Below are 11,146 nucleotides of genomic sequence, written 5' to 3'. Positions count from 1 at the left end.
AGGTGAAACATTGCTTTTTCTCTTCATTAGAGAAGAAGGGGTGAAGGATGGTGAAAAGCTACATAGACAAGGAGAGACTGTGAGGCATCTGTCTTCTCAAGGAATTTAGACATCAGGTTATCGTCTGAATGCTGGAGGGATAGGGTTGAGCTCAGGCATGAGGAGATAATGAAAGTTTGTTAATGTATAGGAAAAGGGGTGTGATTAATTTTATGTGGCAACTTGACTGGGCTAAGGGACACCCACATAGTTAGTAAAACGTTATTTCTGAATGTGTCTGTGAGGGTATTTCTGGAAGAGATAAGCATTTGAATCAGCAGACTGAGTAAAGAAGATTCTCCCTCACCAGTGTGGGTGGGCTTCATCCACTCCATTGTGGAATGCACTAGAACAAAAAGTCAGAGGAAGGGCAAACTCACTCCCTCTCTTAGAGATGGGACACCCATCTTGTCCTGCTCTTGGACATCAGTACTTTGGGCTGTCCAGCGTTCAAACTCTGGGACTTGCACCAGTGCCCCTGGGTTCTTAGGCTTTCAGCCTCAGAGTCATAGTTACACCATGGGCTCCCCTGGTTCTCAGGCCTTTGGACACAGACTGAATTACACCACTGACTTCCCTGGTTTTCTGGGTTGCAGATGGCATATCATGGGAATTCGCGGCCTCTATAATCATGTGAACCAATTTCCATAATAAATCCCCTCTCATATGTCTGTAAATATCTTATTGGTTTTATTTCTCTTAAGAACACCAATATAAGGGGCAACCAGAGAGAACTAAAAGAATTAGTGAGCACATTGTAAATGCGCTAAATGCTATGGAATGACTTTAAAATGATTACAATTGTATGTTACATGAATTTTACCTCAATTGAAAAAAAAAGTAGTGATTAAAAATGAGAAAATAAAAAGTATGCAGTCAAGGTTAGTGTGAGGCAATAGGACTGAAGAAAAGCAGGAATGGCCAAATACCATGATCTGCTCCACCAAATGTGTTATGGCTCTGTTTTGACATTAATGACCTGAAACAAAATTAAGACTGAAATATAAGTTTATCGTCAAAGTAGACAGAGAGCAAAAGCAGTATTGTGGGAAAAAATATAAAATGTGCAAAAGGAAGAAATGTAGTTGGATATTAGGCTTTTAAGTCGGGGGAAGAAAAAAATGGGTCTGTTAAATATAAATAACTTTTTTTCCCTTTGCAACTGAGTAGAATTCATTTGAGTTATTTCCAAGGATGTCAAAATAATGATGAAACACTCCTTTTGTAAGAGTATTTGAAAAAATAATGACATGTCCAGGTTGATATAAAAGTTGAGGATTTCCTTTGAGACAGTTTTGGCATGATTTGTGGATGTGGGATGTTCTACAGTAATATGAGTCATCTGTTTTGCCTGAGACATGAAATTCCAAGAATGAGAAGAAAAATAGGATGCGTCTTTGCATGTCAATATCTTCCTTACAGGGTAATATCTCTGTAGGGTGCAATACCTTTTACCTTAAATCATTTTGTTGTGGTCTTCGAGTAGGGACTGGCTCATTCTTGCTTCTTTAAGGACAAAACACAAAACACAAAACACAGAAATCTTTGATGTTTTCTCTCATTTTCTGTTAATGCTCTGCTATAAACAGCTCTGAAAAATTTCATTGTTGAGATATTCTCTCTTCTAGAGGACATGACAGTGAAGCATATCACAGTTCATTTCAGCATGCTAAAAAGGTGCTTACTGAAACGCACATGCCTCATTCTTTTTTACTTTAATCCTTCTTCTCCCTTTGACTGTCACTGGTGCTTCATGATTTTAATGAACAAAGATTTTTCAAGTATCCATGAAGTCAGTGGCATTTTAGGAGGCAGTGATATTGTCCAGAAGCTGCTATGGATTCAGAAAGATTAACAGGTATTTTCCCTATATGTAAATGTTTTCAGATTAGTTAATAAGGAAGTAAAGCAAGTACATGTAAACAATAGAATGTATTTATTTATTCAACCAATATATACTGTTTACTAAATGCCAAGCACTGGGGTCTAGGCAATGCTTTCATAAAATTATAACCTATGGGGAGAGAAATATTATAAATAAACAGTATACATAAAATCATATACAAATGTGGTTAAGTGCTGCAGAGGAGAATAGATGAACTGGTTTGGGAAAATCTGAATAAAATTGGGGAAGGCTGTCTTAGTGGAATAAAAAAACATAATAAAAGCTAAACAATGAGGACAAATGGAAAAAATGGCACCTGGGAAGGGCCACAAACTAACTGACCTGCTAAGTGGGGACAATGAGTGGGGACAGTAGATGGGGAAAAGGCTGTGAAAGACCTTGGAAACTTGGAAACCCTCCAGAGAGCTTGAATATAAAACAAAGCAATTAGTGGCCAGGGAAGTACTCTGCTGTTAAAATGAGCTTAGTCACAGGACTAGCCCCTTTGGTCTATAATGAGGATTTAGTCTTAGTCCTTCGACTGAAGAATTTTGCAGGCGAGGAAAAGAAGGTTGGAGCCAGGGAAAACAACTGAGGACATGTAGCAACATCTCACTTTTGTCTCTAATTACCATAGGTTCCACTTACGTACTAAACTGAAAGCAGAAGTGGCGAGGTCGATGCAAAGTGCTAAATCAAAGTTGTATTGGGGTTCACTAGAGAGACAGAACTAATAGGATATACAGAGAAAGAGCAATATGAGAAGATATTTATTAGGAGAATTGGCTCATGCAGTTATGAAGGCTGAGAAGTCCCACAAGTTCTGCCATCTGCAAGCTGGAGAACCAGTAGCATAGCTCAGTGCAAATCGGAAGGCCTCAGAACCAGGAAAGCCAATGGTGTCACTTTCAGCCCAAGGCTGAAAGCCTGAGAGCCCTGGGGGTGGGGGCTGCTGGTGCAAATCCCAGACCCCAAGGGTTGGAGAGCTTGGAGCTCTGATGTCCAAGTGCAGGAGAAGAAAGATGTGTCAGCTCCAGAATAAAGAGAATTCACCTTTCTTCTGCCTTTCGGTTCTATCCCAGCCCTCAGCCAATTGGATGTTTCCTGCCCACATGGGGTGAGCACAGATATTTCTTATTCAGTTCACTGATTTAAATGTCAACCTTTTCCACAAACACCCTCACAGACATATCCAGAAAAAAATGCTTAAGCAGATTTCTGGATATCCCTTAATCCAGTTAAGCCGGACACCTAAAATTAACCATCACAGTTGTTAAGAACAAAAACAAAAAGCATCTATTCAAACTAATAAACATGTACAACTCTTAACAAGTATTTTGAGCTGTTTTCCTCAGTCCTAAGGTATACCTTATATATTGTATATTTTATTATACAATAGAGCTAAAATATTTCTGAAACTTGAAATATTATTGAGTAGTTCCCTGAATAGAGAGTAATATAAAGTCCCTAGAATAATTTTGAAATATATATACTTTTCCTGACTTTACTTCAATATGGTCATGAGACTACTTTTCTAGGTCTGATAACCTGACACTTTCCAGTTTCCAGTCAAACTAAATATAACTAATAATAAGGTAGATGAAAGCTACTTTCAGAAACACAGCTTTATTAATTAAAATGATTTTTTTCTTATTTAATATTTGAGTTATTTAATATTCCCATTCTGTCCACTCCAAAGAGGTCTTATAATTGTTTTTAATAAAAGGGATTTTAAAAATTAAAAAAAGAAAAAATCATTATGTAATAACTGCCTATAAATGATTAGATCATGAAGTTGAATTTTTATTTAAATGAATGTATGCTCTACAAATGAAGGCCAAATTGAATATGAAACTCTAGAGTCTTTTTTTTACTTTCTAAAGCACACAATCAGCTATCTGAAAATTATATAAAAGAACCACAATATATCAATGCTTTCAAGTAATTCTTTCAGGAAGCAACAAAGACATTTTAATGCTTTCAGAGGAAATACATCTAAGTGAATTATTCTAGTTAATTATTTCCTTACCTTCCTCCTCACATAATTTACAAGCAAGTCAGAATCTATTGCTTTTTTTAATGACCATTAACATGAGTGCTTAGTGGATTAGCATTTCTGTTCACTCACCATTTGGGTTTGATGCAAGTTCTAATGGTGTTGGTAAAAATTGTGATGGTGAAAACACACAGCATGTGTACATATTTAAAGGTTTTCAAATATTACTCTTTTCCTAAATCTGGCAATGTTAAACTAAGGGACAGATTTAAGCCACTTTAAATCAAGTGGAAGGTACAGTCTCTCTTCTTCAGCACAAAACTGGAATCAAGCAAACAAAGCAGCCTGTTACCATTTTCAAGACAGGCCTAAGACAAAATTGGGATGCACCAGTGCTTGAGGATGAAACTTTAGGAATCACTCCTTTCAAACCTAGGTTTTAGACTTTCATATAGCAAATTTCTCGTTCTGCAAAATAGAAGATAAGACTTTCAAACATTGTGACACCACTACTTCAATGAGTTCTGAGAATCCAGCTAACCTGCCTATATTTAAAAACAACAATAAAAATAATAATAGCAAACATTTACATATCACTCACTATGGGCAGTTTAAGCTTTACACCAACCCAATCTAGGCACTATTATATTATTATCCCATTTTACAGATGAGGAAACAAAGGCACAGAGACATTAAGTAACCTGCCCAAGTTCTCAAAGCTAGTTAGTGATGGAACTGGCATTTAAACCAAATAGTCTGGCTCCAGTATTCATGCTCATAATAATAACAACATAATATTCCTCTCATTCTCTACTCTGTTCTCTCAAATTTTGACATCAGTCTAATATGTAATGTGAATTTAACACAAATTGTCATCCATTGCTTAATAATAGGAACACATTCTGAGAAATACATCCTTAGGTGATTTTGGCGTTGCACGAACATCATAGAGTGTACTTACACAAACCTAGGTAGTATGGCTTACAGCACACCTAGGCTACATGGTATGGTCTATTGCTCCTAGGCTACACACCTGTACAGCATGTTACTGTACTAATACTGTAGGCAATTATAACACAACGGTAAGTATTTGTGTATCTAGACATAGAAAAGACACAGTAAAGTACAAATATAAAAAATAAAAAATGGTACACCTGTATAATGTTAGACAGGGATCAAATTTGCAAGTGGCAAATACAGGCCAGGAGGGTGGTTCCTAGGGGCAGAGAAGCTGGGGAACCAATCAGGGGAAGAGACTGCAGGAAAACACAGAACACCTGACAACCATGTACATCAATCATCTGGAATCATCCCACACCTCCTGTAAGCCATCCCCCGGACCAGGCCAATAAAAAGAAACCACCTGAGAGTTCTTAACATCTTTCTCCACTCATGGAGACTGACCTGTTTCTCTCTCTGGAGTACATTTTCGCTTTGTGTACATTCCTTCTTTTTTTTTTACAATTGTGTAGCTTTCTTCTTTCTTCCTTCTTTTTTACAATGAAAGCTATTTGTGTGGAATTGCTTCCTGTCTGTATTCACTCTGTTGCACCAGCCCTGCTTGTGATTCTCCCAAGCAAGAAGCCAAAGAACCAGGACATTTCTCTTTCAAAAACCAACCCTGACATATAAAGCACTTACCATGAATGGAGCTTGCAGGACTGGAAGTTGTTCTGGGTGAGTCAGTGAGTGGTAAGTGAATGTGAAGGCCTATGACATTACTGAGCACTACTGTAGATGTTATAAATACTGAACACTTAGATCACACTAAATTTATTTCTAAAAGTAAACTAATTGCACTACCATATTGCAACAGCTATGACTTCTGCAGGCAAAAGGAATTTTTCAGCTCCATTCAAATGTTATGGGACCACCATGATATGTGCAGTCCATTGTTGATTAAAATGTCATTATGCAGCACATGACTGTATTATAAATGTAATGAAATGAGTGATGCTCCCATTCCCCACAGAATTATGTCCACATCTTTATCCCAAACCTGTGAATGTTCCTTTATTTAGAAAAAGGGTCTTTGCAGATTTATTAAGTAAAGGAACTTGAGTTGAGATTATCCTAGGTTATTTAGGTGGGCCCTAAATTCAATGGCAAGTGTCCTCATAAGAGACAGACACACAGAGGAGAAGATACAAATAGAGAAGAAGGCAATGTGAAGATGGGTGCAGGGATTAATGTGGTCAAGGTCAAGAAAGCCAAGGACTGCTGACAGCCACAAGAAGATGGACGAGGCAAGGATGCATTCTCTCCTAGAGCCTCCAGAGGGAGTATGGCCCTTTCTATCCTGAATTTCTAGCCTCCAGACTGTTAGGCGTGGTGGGCTGGAGCTCAGCACACTCAGACAGGCTTGCAAAAGTTGATTTTTGACTGTACAAGAATTTTGCATGCTGGTTGTCAAACTACTACCAGTCAGGGGTCCCTCCAACCTCCCCAAAGTCACTTTACCATTTCACCACTACCTCTACTTTAAGAAGAATTGGATCACTCACCTTTTCCCAGTTCTCACTCATTGAGGTAAATAAATAGCCTTCTGGACTCTGACAATAGGAAATGTTTTCCTTTCTTAGGAAAAGCATTCTATTTCCTTTGGCTAGTATTTTCTATTTGCCTGTTTGTTTTTGAGACAGAGTCTTGTTCTGTTGCCCCGGTAGAGCACAGTGATGCCATCATAGTTCACTTCAACCTCAAACTTCTGGGCTCAAGCGATCCTGCCTCAGCCTCCTGAGTAGTTGGGACCATAGGCATGCTCCACCATGCCTGGGTAATTTTTCTATTTTTAGTAGAGACCAGGGTCTTACTCTTCTTGCTCTTCTGGCTCAGGCTGGTCTCCAACTCCTAAGCTCAAACAATCCTCCCGCCTTAGCCTCCCAGAGTGCTAGGATTACAGGCGTTAGCCCCTGCGCCCAGCCCTTTGGCTAGTTTTAATTATTATTGATAGAGTATGTATAGGGATAGGAAGAAGTGTGGATAAAGGAAGACAGGAATATAAATAGTAGCTAGGCATGAGGAAAGAGACTTTTTTTTATAATAGACCTGTTAGAAAAGCTTGTTAAGCATGGGCACATTCTAATCCCTCCTTCTCAACTCCTCTCTACCTATCTCATACATATACATACTTCTCCTCTGTTGAAGATTAATTTTATGGTTTTATGTAATAATTCTAGAAATTGGAGATTCTCAATCCAAAAAACATGTCTTAAAGTCAAAACCTAGGGTATAGCAACTGCATAAAATCATAGATACCTCCACTAGACATCTTTGAATGTCTATTTATTTAATGATTTGCTCTATATTTTGTCTTTTCAAATCAAAATACCTAAGGCTCAGCTACAAGAAAACTTCTGTTATCAAATGAATTGTGTTCCCCCAAATTTACGTGTTGAAGTGCTAATACCTAGTATCTCAGACTGTGACTTCATTTGGAGAGAGGATTTTTTTTCCTTTTTTAAATTTCTATTTTCTCTTTTTATTATTTTTTTTTAGACAACTGCTAGGTATTGATGGAGATAGGATCTTTATAGAGATAATCAGGTTAAAATAAGGTCATTAGAATGGGGCCTAATAAATGTACTTCCTGTTGTGTTGGTTTGCTAGGGCTGCCAAAACAAAATACTACAGACTAGGGAGCTTAAATAACAGCAATAGACTTTCTCACAGTGCTGGAGACTGCAAGCCCCAGACCCATGTGTGGGCAGGTTTGGTTTCTCTCGAGGCCTCCCCCCTTGGCTTACTGATGGCCACCTTCTTGCTGTGTCCTCACAGAGCCTTTCCTGTGTGTGAGCATGCCGGGTCTCTCTCTTCTTATAAAATGACACCAGTCACATTGGATTATGGCCCCACCCTTACCACCTCATTTAACCTTAATTACTTCCTTACAGACCCTATATCAAAATACAGTCACATTGGAGTTTAGGGTTTCAACATATGAATTTGGAGGCAACATAATCAGTCCTTAACACCTATCTAATCCTCTCTTGGCATCTGCTTCCAAACTGACACAGTGAACAAAGAGAAAATGAGTGAGTTCTGCATCAGTGAAGGTTGTCACACAGAGCCTGAAAGATTACCTCTCACCAATATTGACTGGGCCTACTGATTAGGTTTGTATCTAAATATCATACTCACAGAACTATTTTTTTAATTGAACATTAACAATAAAAATTAACCTGGACTCTGTCAGCCCGATACTAAGGTAAAAGCAGATTAAATTAACATCTATCAAGACATGATATGAGAAGAATCATAGAAGACACTTTTGCCTCTGGATTGGTCTTCTCTATGACCCTTTTTGTACATAGGCACATAGATATTTGTGTTTCGTTCATTCATGCAGCCCAAGTGCACAGAACAGTGTAGTGTTTGGCACATTGTACATGTTGTACAAATAGTTGTGGGATTAATGGATTAATCATTGCTTTCCCAACACCTCCAGTTACTGCACCTAGTGGGTGCTCAGGTTCTATAAGTTAGAAAGAATTGAAGGATCGTGGTGATTATGAAGCAAAGAAGAGATTTACGACTAATAATTTTATTAATTTTTCTCCCTTCATTGGATATTTTAGACAGTTCAGCCTGGGGGACAGAAGGTAATGAGAAGCCTTCTCACAAGTCTTTCCATAATGATGGTTAGTTGCATGACCCTAATCCAATCACCAGGAAGAGCCTACGTTACGTCAGTCACTTTCCAGTAATCAGGGCCATTAAGGCTCAGTTTTCCTTCCTAGAAAGGAAGAATAAAAGTAAGGAAGACTTAGGATTGGATGCCATGCTTGACAGAGCTTTTATAAGGCCCAAATGAGCTGATGAGTGAAAAATAGTGAGTACTTAAAAGCTACAGATCCCTAGTCTTCTCAGACATTTCTAGAGACTTTTTTAAACATCAGAAGGGAAAGTATAAATACCAGGAAGTATGAAAATTGTGCTCAAATTGGCTTAGCACAAGAGAAAAATTTATTTGAAAGTTACTATTTTCAGTTGTGTATACATTTACCAAAGGCTTTCAAGAGCACCAAGTTGTGCTCTAAAGATCCTTTTAAAAAAAAAAAAATTGCAGGAAAAAAAAAGAAAAAATATTTAAAATTTCTAGAACAATTATTCTACAAATTTCAAAGTCAGAAGAATGTTTGAAATTGAGAAAACCCCTTCTAAGGAGGTACTGAACACATATTTCGGAAGGTAGCTACATCTTCATGATTGATTCTAACAAAGGTTTTATTCCAAGCATGCTTATTCCTTCATGGAATAGAATAGATATGACACCCTCCCTAACTCAGTGGTCTTCATAAGCTCATCATTTTTGGATCCTACTGGATCTTTCTCTCCTGCCATCCCAGGAGTTACCCATTTGTATTTCTAGACTACCATTAGTGTGCCAGCCATGGCTAATGGTGCTTGTGGATGTTGTATGACCCTTGGTTTAAAAGTTTTCTCAGCTCTGATTCTAGCATCAAACTCACACATGTTCAGGGGAGCTCTTCCTAGTCTGCATTTCCCCAGATGCAATCACTGATAACTCCCTCTGGTGTAAATTGGCTGAGCCCCCAAGAGGTCAGGATAAGGCAATAAAATGTCAGAAATTAGTGATTGCAAGCTCTTTCACCCATTCAGGGAGGCAAGTCACAAGGTCATCATCTCTAGTAGCTGCTTAACCAAAGCTACTCCTCCAGGGCATTGGAACATTGTCTTCACAGCAATTCTAAAGTTGCCATCCTCACCTTGGATAAATTTGCTGAAGACTCTCTTATTCCTGCTTCTTGTCTCTAGGTCTCTCTCTTTCCTCATCATCTTTCTTTCTCTCTTTTTTCACTTATTATTATTATTGTTTTTTTATTATTGTCTACTAGTTCCTTTCTCTTTTTGGACATATTGCTCTCTTTTTTAAAATCTCTGTATCTGCTTCTTCCTTGTTTTTCTTCTGGCAATCTTTCTTTCCCTCTTTCTTTCCATTATAATATATCCATATTAATAGCACTATGAAGAAATGAAATGAAATCATTTCAAATATCCCAGTCTTATGTATTAGTTTAGTTCTCACTGACCACAGAAATTAAAGATCTAAGAGACTTTCAAAAGATATAAGGCAATTATTTTTTGAAAAAAAAAAATTTTTCACCAAAAAATGTCCTCTTTCCAGTAATAATTCCAGAATGAAAAGGAAATTAGAAATACTTTATCATATTCACATGTGGGGACTAAGACTGGACTTACACTTTCAGACAGGAAAAATGAGGTGAATGATTAATCTGTACTCACAGATTAACCATTGATTTTACTGATCCATCACCTATCGCTGCAAATGGTTACATTCTAGGGGACTCTGTAATGGGTCTATATTTTGGGTTTTTTCACTATACAAACATGAAATAGCACCAAATACCTACTTTACCTCCATGAAGCCACTGTTCTCTACCCAACTCTTTAAAAGTAGAAATCTATATTTCTTGGCAAAGATCAAAATCAAAGATTCTTAGCCACAGGTCTAGATGCTCTCCCTCTCTAGCCATATGTGAGTGCATCTCAAAGACAGATAAAATTTATAAATGCATCTCTGGAGCCTCTATAAACATCACTGCATGTGGGAAGGTTTCTGCTTCTGATGATGTGAAATGTGGGAGTGATCCCTAAAGCTGCCCTTGTATGCTGCCATAATTAAATGAGAAGCAGAGAACTCTACCTGAGAAGATATTCATTTTTCCCTCCCTTCTCTTTTTTTTCCCCCTTTCTCATATTTTCTCTCAGCTTTTCTCCCTCCTTGCTTTTCTGCACCAACATAATTATCAAGTCATTGCTGATATTTATCACTCATAGTATACAGTGGCAATTGGGGAAAAAACTGCATCCAGTAAGATGATCTAGTACAATTTCTGGTATGTGTCAGACACTCAATGCATGTTATGTTTGCTTTTCTTCCCTTTCTGAACTCCAGTCTACAGCCCAACCATTACTGTTCATCAAATGTGTGAGCTATATCTGTCTTTTAACTGAAGAACTACTGTGCTGCATGAAGAGTTAGAAGTGTATCATGTAATTTTATGTTCTGTTCAAACAGTTGATAGAATAAAGATATTAATCATATACATTTCAAAATTATACACCAATTTATTATGTTTTATGCGATGTAAAATAACTACAGTAAAAGGAAGTTTATTTTCTAAAACTGTCAATGAAATATCTGATACATACCTGATGTGATAATAGATTCAAGAGTAACA

The sequence above is a fragment of the Lemur catta genome, chromosome 1 (assembly GCF_020740605.2).
Source record: "Lemur catta isolate mLemCat1 chromosome 1, mLemCat1.pri, whole genome shotgun sequence".
Taxonomy (NCBI): Eukaryota; Metazoa; Chordata; class Mammalia; order Primates; family Lemuridae; genus Lemur; species Lemur catta.
Note: the sequence above shows the minus strand (reverse complement) of the source record.